This window comes from Oryctolagus cuniculus, chromosome 4 (genome assembly GCF_051225735.1).
Source record: "Oryctolagus cuniculus isolate XC-2025 breed Fujian yellow rabbit chromosome 4, ASM5122573v1, whole genome shotgun sequence".
Lineage (NCBI taxonomy): Eukaryota > Metazoa > Chordata > Mammalia > Lagomorpha > Leporidae > Oryctolagus > Oryctolagus cuniculus.
The window spans coordinates 4457968-4471658 of record NC_142870.1 but is presented as its reverse complement, the minus strand read 5'-3'; the positions used below and the strand labels follow the sequence as shown (position 1 = coordinate 4471658).

The following is a 13691-nucleotide window of genomic DNA, read 5'->3' as shown; positions in this document are numbered from 1 at the left end:
TACATTAAGTAAAGATTTCAACAGTTTGCTGCCACACAGAAACATAAAGTGAAAAATACTGTTTGAGTACTAGTTATAGCATTAAATCTCAATGTACAGCACACTAAGGACAAAGATCCTACATGAGGAGTAAGTGCACAGTGACTGCTGTTGTTGACTTAACAAATTGACACTCTTGTTTATGGCCTCAGTAATCACCCTAGGCTCTTGTCATGAGCTGCCAAGGCTATGGAAGCCCCCTGAGTTCACTGACTCTGAACATATTTAGACAAGGCAATGCCTGACACTGGAGCTGGGTGCTGCACCCCTCTGGGCAATGCCTGACAGTGGAGCTGGGTGCTGCATCCTCTGGGTGACACCTGATGCTGGAGCTGGGTGCTGCGCCCCTCTGGGTGACGTCTGATGCTAGAGCTGGGTGCTGCACCCCTCTGGGCAATGCCTGACACTGGAGCTGGGTGCTGCGCCCCTCTGGGTGACCTCTAAGGCTGGAGCTGGGTGTGGTGCCCCCCTGGGTGATGTCTGACGCTGGTGCTGGGTGCTGTGCCCCTCTGGGTGATGTCTGACGCTAGTGCTGGGTGCTGTGCCCCCCTGGGTGACGTCTGACGCTGGAGCTGGGTGCTGTGTCCTCTGGGCGACGTCACACACTGAAATCCTCAGCCTCCATCTTGGCTCTGCTCTGTCCTGCGTGTCCTTCCTGCCTTTCTCCTTTTCCGTGCCTACTTTTTTTTGTCCTTTTCTGCCCATTGCATTGTTTCCGTATCTTTCACTGCGATTGTTCTTGTACCAGGAAAGTAAAGGCCTTTTATAAAAAGCCTTCATTAAGTCATTTTCAGACTAGGGATGCTATCAGGGAAGAAAGGCCCTGCTGAGTTCCGGCCCCCACTAATTAGATGGTGGAATTTTTAGTTCTTGGCACTGCTGTCTGTTGGAATTGAAACCCTATCATTGAAAAAGCCACATGCGCTTGCCGTTGAGGAGGGCCGGCTCCCAAAAGGGAACGCAGCCAGGCTTGGGCCCTCGGTCCGGGTGCACGTGGCCTGCTTCCATGTGAACTCATTGCATTTTTAAACCATGATTCCAGAATTTAATATTTGTAAATATTTTAAAGTTTAAAACTTGAATATTTTAAAGATTTCACATGTTAACGTCGACAAAGATTGCACAGGAGCGTTGCTAATAGTTTGTGGAAAATGCACTTAAAAGATAGCGCCCGCCTGGAGCAGCCCAGGTCCACCCCGGGAGTGTCCCCGTCCCCTTCTTCTGTAGAATTCCGTCCATTCCCCTGCCCCACGGAAGGAAGCATGAGCCCGGGTCTGCCCGGGGGCTTCCTCTTCTGCCCCATCGCCTGCCACCCCATCGCTAAATGAAGAAAAGCTGGGAATTTTCTCGCGGCTTTGCCACCGATGGTTTGCATCAAACCTTAACGTCCATTCCAGACGCGAAGCACAGAACCTGTGCAGCGCTCAGCACTCAGGCCGGGAGGTTTTCACTGGATGCTGCCCACGCTTTCCTTAATGTCCAGGACATTTAAATGAAGCTGTATTTTCCTGTCTCTCTCTCTCTCTGTCTCTCTGTCTCTGTCTCGCTCTCTCTGTCTCTGTCTCTGTCTCTCTCTCCCTCTCTCTGGCTCTCTCTCTCTCTCTCTCCTGGCTGTCGTTTGTTTCTATCTGTCTTACTTTCTCAAAATTGTCAGAATATTTAAGGGTCTTTACATTGAGGATTTTTTTAAAAAACCTTTTGCAGAGAGTAAGAACGTGGAGAAGTATTTTCTTTGCAAGGAGATTGGTGAAGGGGAATTACTAATTTCACACGTGTGATTTCTGGGGATCCAGCGTCTCAGAGCCCTCACTCCCCTCTCAGCACACCCCAACCCAAAAACTGTCCGGGAGCATCCGTCCAGGGATACTTCCATTGTCAGAGAGGGCCACTGTGCTACAGACTGAATGTCCGGCTGCCCCACTCCCACGCGTCAGAACCTGGCCCTGGCGTGACGGTTGGAGTTCTCGCGAGGCTGCGGTTCTCGTGAACCGGGCTGGTGTCCTTCTCAGAGGCAGACTCTTGTCCGAGTGAGCAGAAGTGCGAGGAGATGGCTAACGGCCACGTGTGGACCAGGAGAAGGGCCCTCGCCAGATACCAAAAGACCCCGCACGTCGGGCACAGCATCTGAGACTCCAGAACTGTGTGAAATAAATCCCCGTTGTTTCCCAGCCCGGCGTCCAGAGCAGCCCAAACAGACAGTGTGAGTGCCGGGTAAGTATTTTAGATTCATCCCCCACCATTTCCTCCAAGATGCACTTTGTTCCATACGGAGGCCCCACTCAGAACTGCCAGTGTATTTCACCAGGACTCATCGTGGGAAGTGCGGTCTTCAGGGAGCGTCTTTGAGAGTGATCGTCAGAGTCCCGTCAGCGTTTATGTTCCCCTGGGGATGAGCCCACGTACTGTGACCTGTTAGGGCCCGTGTCTCCCACCTGTGCCCCTTCCCGCAGGCCACGGCCGTGTCTCCCACCTGTGCCCCTTCCCGCAGGCCACAGCCGCGTCTCCCACCTGTGCCCCTTCCCGCAGGTCACACCGTGTCTCCCACCTGTGCCCCTTCCCGCAGGTCACACCGTGTCTCCCACCTGTGCCCCTTCCCGCAGGCCACAGCCGCGTCTCCCACCTGTGCCCCTTCCCGCAGGCCACGGCCGTGTCTCCCACCTGTGCCCCTGCCCGCAGGCCACAGCCGCATCTCCCACCTGTGCCCCTTCCCGCAGGCCACGGCCGTGTCTCCCACCTGTGCCCCTGCCCGCAGGCCACGGCCGTGTCTCCCACCTGTGCCCCTTCCCGCAGGCCACAGCCGTGTCTCCCACCTGTGCCCCTTCCTGCAGGCCACGGCCGCGTCTCCCACCTGTGCCCCTGCCCGCAGGCCACGGCCGCGTCTCCCACCTGTGCCCCTGCCCGCAGGCCACGGCCGCGTCTCCCACCTGTGCCCCTGCCCGCAGGCCACGGCCGCGTCTCCCACCTGTGCCCCTGCCCGCAGGCCACGGCCGCGTCTCCCACCTGTGCCCCTTCCCGCAGGTCACGGCCGCGTCTCCCACCTGTGCCCCTTCCCGCAGGCCACACCGCGTCTCCCACCTGTGCCCCTTCCCGCAGGCCACGGCCGCGTCTCCCACCTGTGCCCCTTCCCGCAGGTCACACCGCGTCTCCCACCTGTGCCCCTTCCCGCAGGTCACAGCCGTGTCTCCCACCTGTGCCCCTTCCCGCAGGCCACGGCCGTGTCTCCCACCTGTGCCCCTGCCCGCAGGCCACGGCCGTGTCTCCCACCTGTGCCCCTTCCCGCAGGCCACGGCCGTGTCTCCCACCTGTGCCCCTGCCCGCAGGCCATGGCCGTGTCTCCCACCTGTGCCCCTGCCCGCAGGCCACGGCCGTGTCTCCCACCTGTGCCCCTTCCCGCAGGCCACGGCCGTGTCTCCCACCTGTGCCCCTGCCCGCAGGCCACAGCACAGAAAATGCTTCCGTGACAGCAGTGCAGACTTCTTTTTAAGAACCAGATTTGTTTATTTATTTGAAAGGCAGAGTGAGAGAGAGAGGGAGGGAGAGACAGAGATGGAGAGAGGCCTTCCATCTGCTGGTTCGCTCCCCAAGAGGCCACAATGGCTGAGGTTGAGCCAGGTCAAAGTCAGGTCTCTCTCAATTCGAAGCCAAGGGCCGATGCAGACTGCTGGCGAAGGAGCCGGCACGCAGAAGCCAGAAACCACTGGCTGGAGAGCATGGCGGCCTCTGCTCATCAGCTTCTCCACCAGGCACAGCTGGAGACCACATTGCGCCACGAGGCAGCGTGTGCCGCACACGGGCTACTGTTTAGGACGCCCACGCCGAGGGCCGGCACCCAGCAGCTCCATGGGTTTCCAGAAGCTGAACAGAACGCTTACCTTATAGATCACACGGCGCTGCAAGGCGATCCAACCCCAGGCGATCGTGTTAGCCAGTATTGCGTTACTATCATGAAAAGACCCGAGAAAAGCTATTTATGAAGGAAGGAGGGTAGCTATTTATGAAGGAAGGAGGGTGTTTTTAGGTTTTAAAAGTTTATTTATTTGGAAGGCAGAGTTAGAGATGGTGGGGAGAGACAAAGGGAGAGAGAGAGAGAGAGAGAAGAGGAAGAGAGAGAGATGAGGGAGGGAGGGAGAGAGAGAGAGGAGGGAGGGAAGGAGAGGGAGGAAGAGAGGAGGGAGGGAAGGAGGGGGGGGGGAGGGAGGACACTTCCATTCACTATTTCACCCCCCAATGGCTGCAACGGCCAGGGCTGGGCCAGGCTGAAGCCAGGAGCCTGGAGCTCCATCCAGGTTTCCCGCATAAGTAGCAGGGGCCCAAGCCCCCGGGCCATCTTCACTGCCTCCACACCCTCCAGCTGGACAGAGCTTCCAGCTCCGAGCACCAGCCACCCTCAGGACTTTGGGGTTTGAACATCTGCCCCGCCGGGAGCCAGGGCATGTGCCCATGACAGCGGTAATCGTTCATCCAACACAAGGTTGGCTTGTTGGAACTTGGTTTTGGAAAGTGGAGTTTTTGAGAAAATGTTTCTATGGCACGTAAGCTGTTAGATCACTCATCACTCGGGAAATTACCCTCCACTTCCGCATTCGTGAAGTCCTCCCCCTTTCCTCTGGGGAGGGGGAACCTGACTCAGGGGCCACAGGATCCACCGCCCCGCAGCGTCCTATCACTGACCAAGACCGTGAGTGCCCAAGGCGGCATCACACTTCCCGGAGCAGCCTACGTCGGGGTAACCCAGAAAGCGTGTGTGTGGGGAGCAGTGCAACACGGGGGCTTGAGAATCTACAGAAGTAACTCAGAAAGTGAGTCTATGAAAATGCAAGCCAAGCATTTGCCTGCTGCCCCTGCACCGTGGGCCCTGGAGGCCCTTGAGCCTGTCCCCAGTCTGGCTCCCAGCCCGGGCTGACACAGGACGGCCACACAGCTGGGGCGGAGGCAGCTGATGGCGTGCCGGGCAGCTGCAGCCCCCGCGCAGGTGGGGACAGGCTGGGGGTGGGGGGGAGCTGGCTACGGGTACTCTTTGTCACACTCATGGGATTGCGTGCTTTGTGTTTATTTCCCTTGAAAATTTTTTTAAGGATCTCATCTAATAAACAAAGATAAAAATATGTGCAAGAAAGGGTTAAAAAAAAAGAGCTGGTTAGATTTGTTACTGCAGAGAGCTGAATAAGGTCTCTCACAGCCTCATCACTTTCCTTCCCAGAACCTCCGAATGCGGCCGTATTTGGAAAGAGGGTCATTGTGGATGCAGTGAGTTAAGATGAGGTCATTCTGGAACAGGGTGGTCCTCAGTTCAGTGTGACTGGTGTCTTTATAGGGAGAGACACAAAGACACAGAGAGAGAGAGAAAGGCCGTGTGAGGACGGGAGCCGAGACGGCAGTGACACAGGATCACAGGTGCACCCGGGAGCTGGGAGGAGGCCTGGGACACATTCTCCCCAGAGCCATCAGCATCGGCACAGCCCCATCAACACCGTGGCTTTGGACTTTCAGCGTCCAGAATTGTGAGAAAGTAAGTCTCCGTCATTTGAAGGCACCAGTTTGTGGTGCTTTGTGTTGCGTTAGTCCTGGGAAACCCACACAGTTAGAACACAGAGGGGAGTGCGCTTGTGGCTGCAGGAAAACCAGTTCCCTTCGGGGCAGGCTCTGCTGGAGGTGCAGGAGGGAGCACCCGGGGTGACCCAGCGGGGCCAGGAGAGACGGCAGGTGCCAGGCCGAGGTGGCAGAGCTGCAGGGGGACAGGAAGGGGCCCGTGGAGAAAGTGGGTGAAAGTGGACAGAGTGGCTGCTTACATTTCTGAGTGGGGAGAGAAGAGGCAAACCCAAGGGAAGAACACAGAAGTCTTCAGCGAGAAGGTCACGTGCAGGGTATTTTTGAAGAAATGGAACGGAGAGCAATTGCTATGGACCAGCCTGGCCCTTTCTAAGCCCCACGTTGAAGCCCTGAGCCATCGGGTACTGTTTTAAACAGGAAGTCAGCAGGGTTAAGTGAGGTCATAAGGACGAGCCCTAAGCTGGCAGAACCAGGATCCTCATAAGTGAAGCGCTGAGAGAAGGATGCATGGAGACCCAGCAAGAAGGTGTCGTGTGCAAGGCCGGCAGGCAGGCAGCCCTCCAGAACCCAGCCCCGCGGCCCCCGGACCATGAGAAGGTAAACCCCACCGTCCACATCTCCCAGTGTAGGGCCCTTTGCTCTGTAGCTGAAGAAGGGAGAAGACCAGGAGTGTTCACTCTGCAGGGAAGTCAGCGAGAAACTGAATCGGGGCGGGGGTGGGGGGGGGGCCTTGGAATTGACCCCTGAAGTCGGGCGTCTGAGACAGCGCCCAAACCAGAGAGTGGAGGATGGAGGTGAGGACGTCCTATTCTCAGTGAGCTTGCCCAGGAAGGGAAGGAAGGAAAGGAGGGAGAGAGGGAGGGAGGGAGGAGCCGGCCTGTGGTCTGAAAGCTGGCAACAGTCTCCTTAAAATTTGAGAACCTGTGGGGGCTGGTGTCATGGTGTAATGGGTAGAGCCACTGCCTGCAGTGCCAGCATCCCATCCCATATGGGCACCGGTTCGAGACCTGGCTGCTCCACTTCAATCCAACTCTCTGCTATGGCCTGGGACCCACGTGGGAGACCTGGAAGAAGCTCCTGGCTCCTGGCTTCGGACTGGCGCAGCTCCGGCCATTGCAGCCATTTGGGGAGTGAACCAGCTGATGGAAGACCTCTCTCTCTCTCTCTCTCTGCCTCTCCTTCTCTCCCTGTGTAACTCTGACTTTCAAATAAATAAAAAAATCTTTAAAAAAAATTGGGGGACCCGAGCACCTGTGACTTAAGAAATGGAGTAAGTACCAAACAGAGGACGGGGCAGCACAGAACTGATGACACGTGGTCCCGGGACAAGGCCGGGGATCAAGGGGAGTGGGGTGAGCGCAGCACTGAAGGGGGATTTTTTAAAATATTTTAACTGACTTTATTTTTAGAGCAGCCTAATGTTTACAGAAAAATAAAGCAGAAAATGCACAGATTTTCTGAATCCAATACAACTTACCAGACAGAATGGAAAATGCAGGATCAAATTAAAAAAAAAAAAAAAGCGTACACCAATGTGGACAGTAGCACTGTGCTGGGCGATTAAATGGGAGGGCGGAGATCTGCCCGCCAGGGAAGCCACGAGGGCGCCGTGTCTGAGGGAGGAGGGGCCGGCCAAGGAGCTGCTCCCACTCCGGCTGCCTGCCCCGAGGACCTGTGTTTGCAGCCGTGGACGAGAGCCAGGAGGCTGGCGATGGGGTGTTGACAGACTCCAAGGAGATGCCTGGGAAAGACCGCTGGCCACACAGAGAACTGTGGGGAGCTGGGGGCAGGGCCCCGAGAACCAGCAGGCTCCATTCTCAGCGCAGCCATCAGTGCCAGTGTCCCGCGGCTGCAGGAGGGGAGTTAAGAGTGGCGGCCACCAGAGTGGGGCCTGCTGAGGTGTGGTGGAGACAGCAAGCCTGGAAGCTCCCGTCCAGAAGCAAAGCCACGGAGCGCCGACGACCACGGCAGCTCTGCCTCCTGGTTTTCTGGGGCTCCTGCCACCGAGCCCAGAGCACGCAGACCGTGAGTGGGGTGCGGTCCACGTGGGTCCACATTGAACTACTCAGGAGCCTATCCACTACTGAGTCAAAGTTACATTGCTACATCTTGAGTCCTACTTTCTAGTAGCATAGCACATTGCCTGAGCAAGCCCTGGTCTCCGACGCCCGCGTCTGGCGTGATAATGATGACGCGGATGGCACAGTGGCTAGCACCCCCTGGTGTGGTGTTATGAGTGGGCCTGTCTTCTTCTTCAGCTTCCCTGAGGTGCAACTCATGGAGAAGTGACAGACCAGAGACTGTGGGCTCTGACGGCCTCGGCTGGCCACCCGTCTCCTACGTCTGAAAACAGGCAGACGTCACGGGGAGACAGGAGAACCAGAGAGGGACCTCACAGCTGAACACAGAGCTGCACTGCGGTGCAGCAACACGCTTGGGCACCTGGGTCAGAGCATCCCAACGTCGGGGCGTCTGGATGCCAGGCAATGCAGTTCTCAACACACAGACCCCCCATTCGCTCGTCTTCCCCAGCATTCGGTGATGGGCTTACTCCAGAAGTGTTTGTTGGATGCATGAAAAACACCAGCAACAACGCAAGCTCCCATCACAAAAGCAGCTGCACCCTCCAGGAAAGATTCCGCATGAGCACGCCCAAGACTGCGTCCCTTGCAAATGTCAAGAGGGCACGAAGCCCCTCGCTGGGAACTGAGGTGCTGGGAGGGCCCCCACCACCCTGATTAGAGGGGCTCCCCCGGCCTAAACCATGCAAACAGTGCAGTTGGCACGGGGTGTCTCGTGTCTTTGGGGGAGAGGGTCTGGAATTTTGATGTGTGCCAGGCATAGGGTGTCTACGCAGCCAGCCCCCACGAGAACCCTGGGCCCCAGTCCCCCTGAGCCCCCGGCACACGATGCTGTCTCACAGCCGACTGTGTGGGGAGGGGGAGGTGAGAGCACGCTGCATAGCCCCCAGGGCAGGGCCATGGGCGCCTGAGCCCGGCTTTCTCCAAGCTCCACCCCGTATGCCTTTTCCCGTCACCGATTTTCTCCGAGTCCTTTGGCTGGAGGGAACCACAGCTGGGAACTCGCCCCCACCCTGGGCCTGTGGAGCCTCCCAGCAAATCACTGAACCCAGAGCGGGGGTCTCGGGGGCCCCTGGCGCTTCTGTGAAATGCCCAGTGAGCACACATCCAAAATAAAACTTAAAAAAAGGAGAAACCCCCTTTCCTGGGTCACTCAGCCAATCTGCATCATAACTACAAAGTCTGATTCTCATTGTCCTGGGTTTTAGCCCGGCTTCTGGGCCCAACACCTTCATAGCAGGCAGGGTTTATACACACACGTGTGCACACTACACACACGTGCAGAGCACACACCACACACCCACAGACACACACGGGCAACAGCACACGCCATACACAACACACACCATGTGCCTCCACAGAACTGCACACTCCACACCTCTCGTGGACACACACAGACATATGCCATGCACACAGCATACCCAGTGCACACACACGCATGCCACACATGCAATGCACACAGCACACTCACACACACGTGTGGAGACACGAGCCCTCCTGAGATGCTGTAGGTTACGTTTGCTGTCACACTTTCCTCTTTGGTTTGCTCTGTACAGATCCATGTGAACGGATCTCTGTATACATCTGCCTCTCTCTTTGGGTCACTCAGAAGCCACAGTCGGATCTTGCTCTCCGGGGCCCTCACCCACAGTGCACGGCCTCAATTCTGGCAGTGGCAATGGTCTCCTCTCTGGAGGTCAACGCTCCACAGGCCCCCTCACCTCCAAATGTTTCTGGGTCTCGTGAGTGGCGTCAGCCCCTCACCACGCAGGGCCCCATTCAGCGTCTTGCAGGGGCCCCGGCTGACCTGCAAACAGCCAGGTTCTAGCGACTTCCCAGTGGCGATGGCGTAACACGGAAAACCAACTCAGGGAGCGCTATATACAAGACAAAGTTCTGACACAGTTAACGGTTTCAGGGAACGAAGTGACCAGGACTCTCCCTTCCAGACACTTCTTGGTCACCTCACGCCCCGAAACACACCCTGTGAGCAGTTGACATCTGTCGTCTTCCCAAACCACATCAGCTGTATTCTCTTGCCACGCTATGGGCACATCAGAGCCTGTGCACAGGGCACAGTGCCTACCCTCCTACCCTCCACTAAGGATAACCTTGCGTGCTTGAAATGAGGTCCCCGTGTACTGACGACGGATGCAAACCGAAGGTTAGAAGATGCCAGGTAGCAGATGCAACAAAGGAGCTACTGTTTCCTACAAGAGAATGGTAAAGAAATGCTCTCCGCTCTGCCGCCCCGTGTGAGACCCCAGCCCAGGCTTCCAGGCTGGCAGCTGCTTTGTTTCCTCCATGACCTTAAGGTCGATCGAGCCCCTTTCACTCACACGCCCTGGAAGGCAGAGCGGGGTCTGCACAAGGCGCTGACCCACAGGCCGGCGGCACAAGGCTCTGGACACGCTGAGTGAGGTCAGTGCACTCAGAACGCACGGGCCTGAGCAGGCAGGGGCGCCTCCCCGCAGCGCTGCCTGCCGCAGCCACACTGCAGCCGCTGTGTCTCCCTCCCGGCCTCGCCCCCACCTGGGCCGCTCTCTCCTGCAGAGGGGAAGGGATCGCACTCAGTTCTGCTTTGCTGGAGTGTGCCGAAGTAAGCCTCGCAGAATCTGCCTGTCTCGCTGAATTGTCTCTCCCTTCCTGAAACGCAAACGCAGATGCCCCTGAAGAATCCCCTCTTCCGAGCCCCGCTCCCTCCCCAGGCAGGCTCCGGGAGTCTGTTGCCCACTGCCCGCCATGGACCAGCACCCTGAGCCTTCTAGGAGGGAGCAGGGTGCTTCCGGAAATCCCAGACGCCTGTGTTATCAGCGATGTCCAGACCCAAACAGCGCCCAGGAACCAGAGCGGGCGTTTCACGCGGAGGACTGGTTCTGCATCCTTTGATGTTTAACGTGGGCAGAAAGCAGTTCCCTTTGACCCAACACCCAGGAAGAAGATCCCCCTGCTTACTGATCCAGCTGATAAGATTCGCCTGGACCCACTATGGACAGGGACAGCGAATCAGGACGCTGCCAGGGAGGGAGGCGCTTTCTCCGGGAATAGTAAAATGTTTGCCTTTTCCATTTCCCAAATCCGGTTACCCTTGGGCTGTGTCTTTGATGTTAATGTAGCGAATCCCCTGGTGAGATTCTCACAATCTTATCAGAAGCAGCAGAGATGCGCCGGGCTCCTGCATTGCCGGCTGTCCTAATCGGCAAGAAAGGCACAAGGAGCTGGTGGATCGGAACCTGCGTGGAAAGCAGGTGCCATTGTTCCGCCCTGGGATCTCAGCAGGGCTGCACCCCGGGCACGCGTGGCGTCCACACCGCTCTAGGTACGGGGGGCTACTTGCCACTCTGATATTTGAAAGGCAGTCCTCGTGGCTGAAGCAGGAGAGCGACAAGGAAGCTTGAGGAGACGCACACAGACGCGGGGAGGACTGCGTGTCCTCGCCCGTTTGCATGAGCGAGGAGGACAACAGGTCAGATGTCTGACAGTCTTCGGGGATGCTGAGAGCCTGGCCCTTCCGTGTCTGGGCCTCCTGTCCTCCCCCGGACCAGAGTCCCCAAGCAAAGGCTCTGCACATGGGGCCCCAAGCCCCCGGGGAAGGCCCGGGCAGATGGCCGGCAGCGGCAGCTGCTCCACCGCTCCACTTCCTACGGGACAATTACGGGATTCCCATCTCTAGAATGTTGGAATATTCTCTCCAAAGCTGGCTCAAAGCCATTTAACTCATTTACGTCCTTGCTAACCTCAGGACCTCACAGGACCAGGAGGGACAACTGGACCCCCGCTCTCGGCTCAGGCCGGTGAAGCCTCCTCTGGGCAGAAATCAAGGCAGGCCCTGGAGAGAGCAAGCCTCAGGCTGCTGCAAACACCCCATTAGGGCCCAGCCAGACAGGGGCCTGGCTTCTCTCCCCCACGCCTCCCATCTATTGTCTCCAGCAAGATCGAGGGCGGAAGTGAGTAAGGTGAGCTCAGAGGAACCCTGCGCGTCTCTTTAAATGTTTCTTCACATTGAAAAGCGATCTGTAAGCTATTCCGCTAGCTCAACCATGATTTTCCGGGAGCCCTGACCCAGAGACTTGTGAACACCCCGGGCTCTCAGTGGAAGCAGCCTTGGCTGCTCTGGCTTCCCCAAGGGCCTCGGGACCCTCAGGCTGACCACCAGCATCGCCAGGACACACAGGCTGCAGTGTAGTGCCAGCAGAAACAGGGGCAGCCACTGACCCACTTCCTGGCTGCCGGCAGCCTCGGCTCCCTAAGTTCCCTGCCCCACCCACTCTGATACCACGCCCAGCTCCCTGTGGGAGTGGGAGGGGCCTGCCCAGGCTTTTGCTGATGTCCAGCTTAGTCCATCCCTGTTTGCTCTGGGCAGAATCGGCCACCAAGGAAGTGCTCAGGGCCAAGGAGGAATGTTTCTGGGGACGAATATCCCACCAGCTATACCGCAGGCGGGGATGACCAGGCCACCACAGGCACGGGGAGCTTGGCTGGCGACCATGCCAGGCACACAGCAAAAGAATTCAGGGCACTGCAGGGCTGGGATAATTGACAAAGCAGACACTCACCCCCACCTCCTGTTACAGATCTCCTACTGTGCACACAGCACTCAGGACATCCTCCTGGACTTGGTGCTAACTCAGAAAAGCTCCCCCCTTCCTGGTCCCTCTGAGCCCCCCAACACGGCTTCTCCAGGTGCCCAGCCCTTTGGATGAAGAAGACGGAGACCCCAGGTTCCTCCCGGGAGCCCCTCTTGCCTCTGTTGTGCCCTGTCTTAGCACCGGAGGGAAACGGAGCCCTCCCCAGAGAGACCATCTGAAACTGGCCTGTCCATGAAGTTGCCAACGTCTTTGACCACTTTGTCGCCCCAGAGGCTTCGTGGGCTCCTTCCAGGGGCAGGCGTGACAGGTGGGGCTCAGCACCCGGGACTGAGTTACAGGTTAATGTCCAGACTTTGTACGGACAAATCACTGCTCTGCTCTGGGGTCCTATTGCCATTTTCCAGATCAGTTAAAAAGATAAGTATTGAATTCATTCGAAAGGCAGAAAGACAGACGGAGAGAGAGAGAGAGAGAGAGAGAGAGAGAGAGAGAGAGAGAGAGAGAGAGAGAGAGAGAGAACACTCCCATGCATGGTTCATTCTCCAAATGCTCATGATAGCCCAATAGCTGGTCTGGGCCAAGCTGAAGCCAAGAGGTTGAAATTCCACTCAAGTCTCCCATGTGGGTGGCAGAGAGTCCCGGTCCTCACTGCTGCTGCCCAGGGTGCATTAAGCAGGAAACAGGAATTGGAAGCGCTCCGAAACAGGATGCGGTTGTCCCAAGCAGCGTCTGTAACAGCTGTGCCTAACGCCTGTCCTGAAAGCCATCCTATGCTCAGGTTATGAGACGCAGGTTTCACTACGTGTGTGTGAAACCTCCCCTCCCTCTCCTGCTTCTCCCGATGCCTGACCTCTGCTCCTGTCCTCCTCAAGCAGACACATGCCCGGCATGTGCTCCTTCTCCAGAGCTCTGCAGGGAAGAAAAGCTCAGCTCCAGTGTGTATCACTGCCTTTGAACTTGGGATGTCAGGCTGGCATTGTGGTGCAGTGAGTTAAGTTACCACCTGCAATGCTGGCATCCCATGTGGGCGCCGGTTCAAGTCCTGGCTGCTCCACTTTCAATCTGGCTCTGGGCTAATGTGCCCAGGGACAGCAGTGGAAGTTGGCCCGAGTGCTTGGGCCCCTGCACCCATGCGGGAGGATGGAGTTCCAGGCTCCCGGCTCCAGCCTGGCCCAGCCCTAGCTGTTGGGGCCATTTGTGGAGTGAACCAGCAGATGGAAACTCGATACCTCTGTGTGTGTGTGAGTCTCAGCCTGCCTGCCTCCCTCCCCCCCCCTCATTCATTCATTCATTCATTCATGTAGATAGATGAATGGGAGGCAGATGATTTTACCAAAGGACAGAGCCCCACCCATGCCTGAGAGAGGACTTGGCGCTGCCGACCCTGGAGTCTGCACTGTGTGTAGTAGCATCGCCCCACTCTGCAGAGAAA

The 13691-nt window shown here is 57.3% G+C and overlaps 1 protein-coding gene and 1 long non-coding RNA gene across 6 annotated transcripts in view; one reads left to right on the top strand and one right to left on the bottom strand.

Annotated features, from left to right (window-relative positions):
* Nucleotides 1-13691, bottom strand: part of DSCAM (DS cell adhesion molecule) — a 718036-nt gene that overhangs the window by 565224 nt on the left and 139121 nt on the right. The gene's annotated exons all lie outside the window — the stretch shown is intronic.
* LOC103345705 (uncharacterized) lies at nucleotides 5299-12341 on the top strand. 3 transcript variants are annotated; one of them, XR_011387676.2, is made up of 4 exons: nucleotides 5299-5548; nucleotides 6007-6186; nucleotides 11413-11626; nucleotides 12245-12341. It is a non-coding gene; the product is annotated as an uncharacterized LOC103345705 (long non-coding RNA). The 3 variants fall into 3 exon arrangements; XR_016232229.1 differs by lacking the exons at nucleotides 11413-11626; nucleotides 12245-12341 and adding an exon at nucleotides 6999-7836 and having other exon boundaries at nucleotides 5314-5548; XR_016232228.1 differs by lacking the exons at nucleotides 11413-11626; nucleotides 12245-12341 and adding an exon at nucleotides 6559-6992 and having other exon boundaries at nucleotides 5314-5548.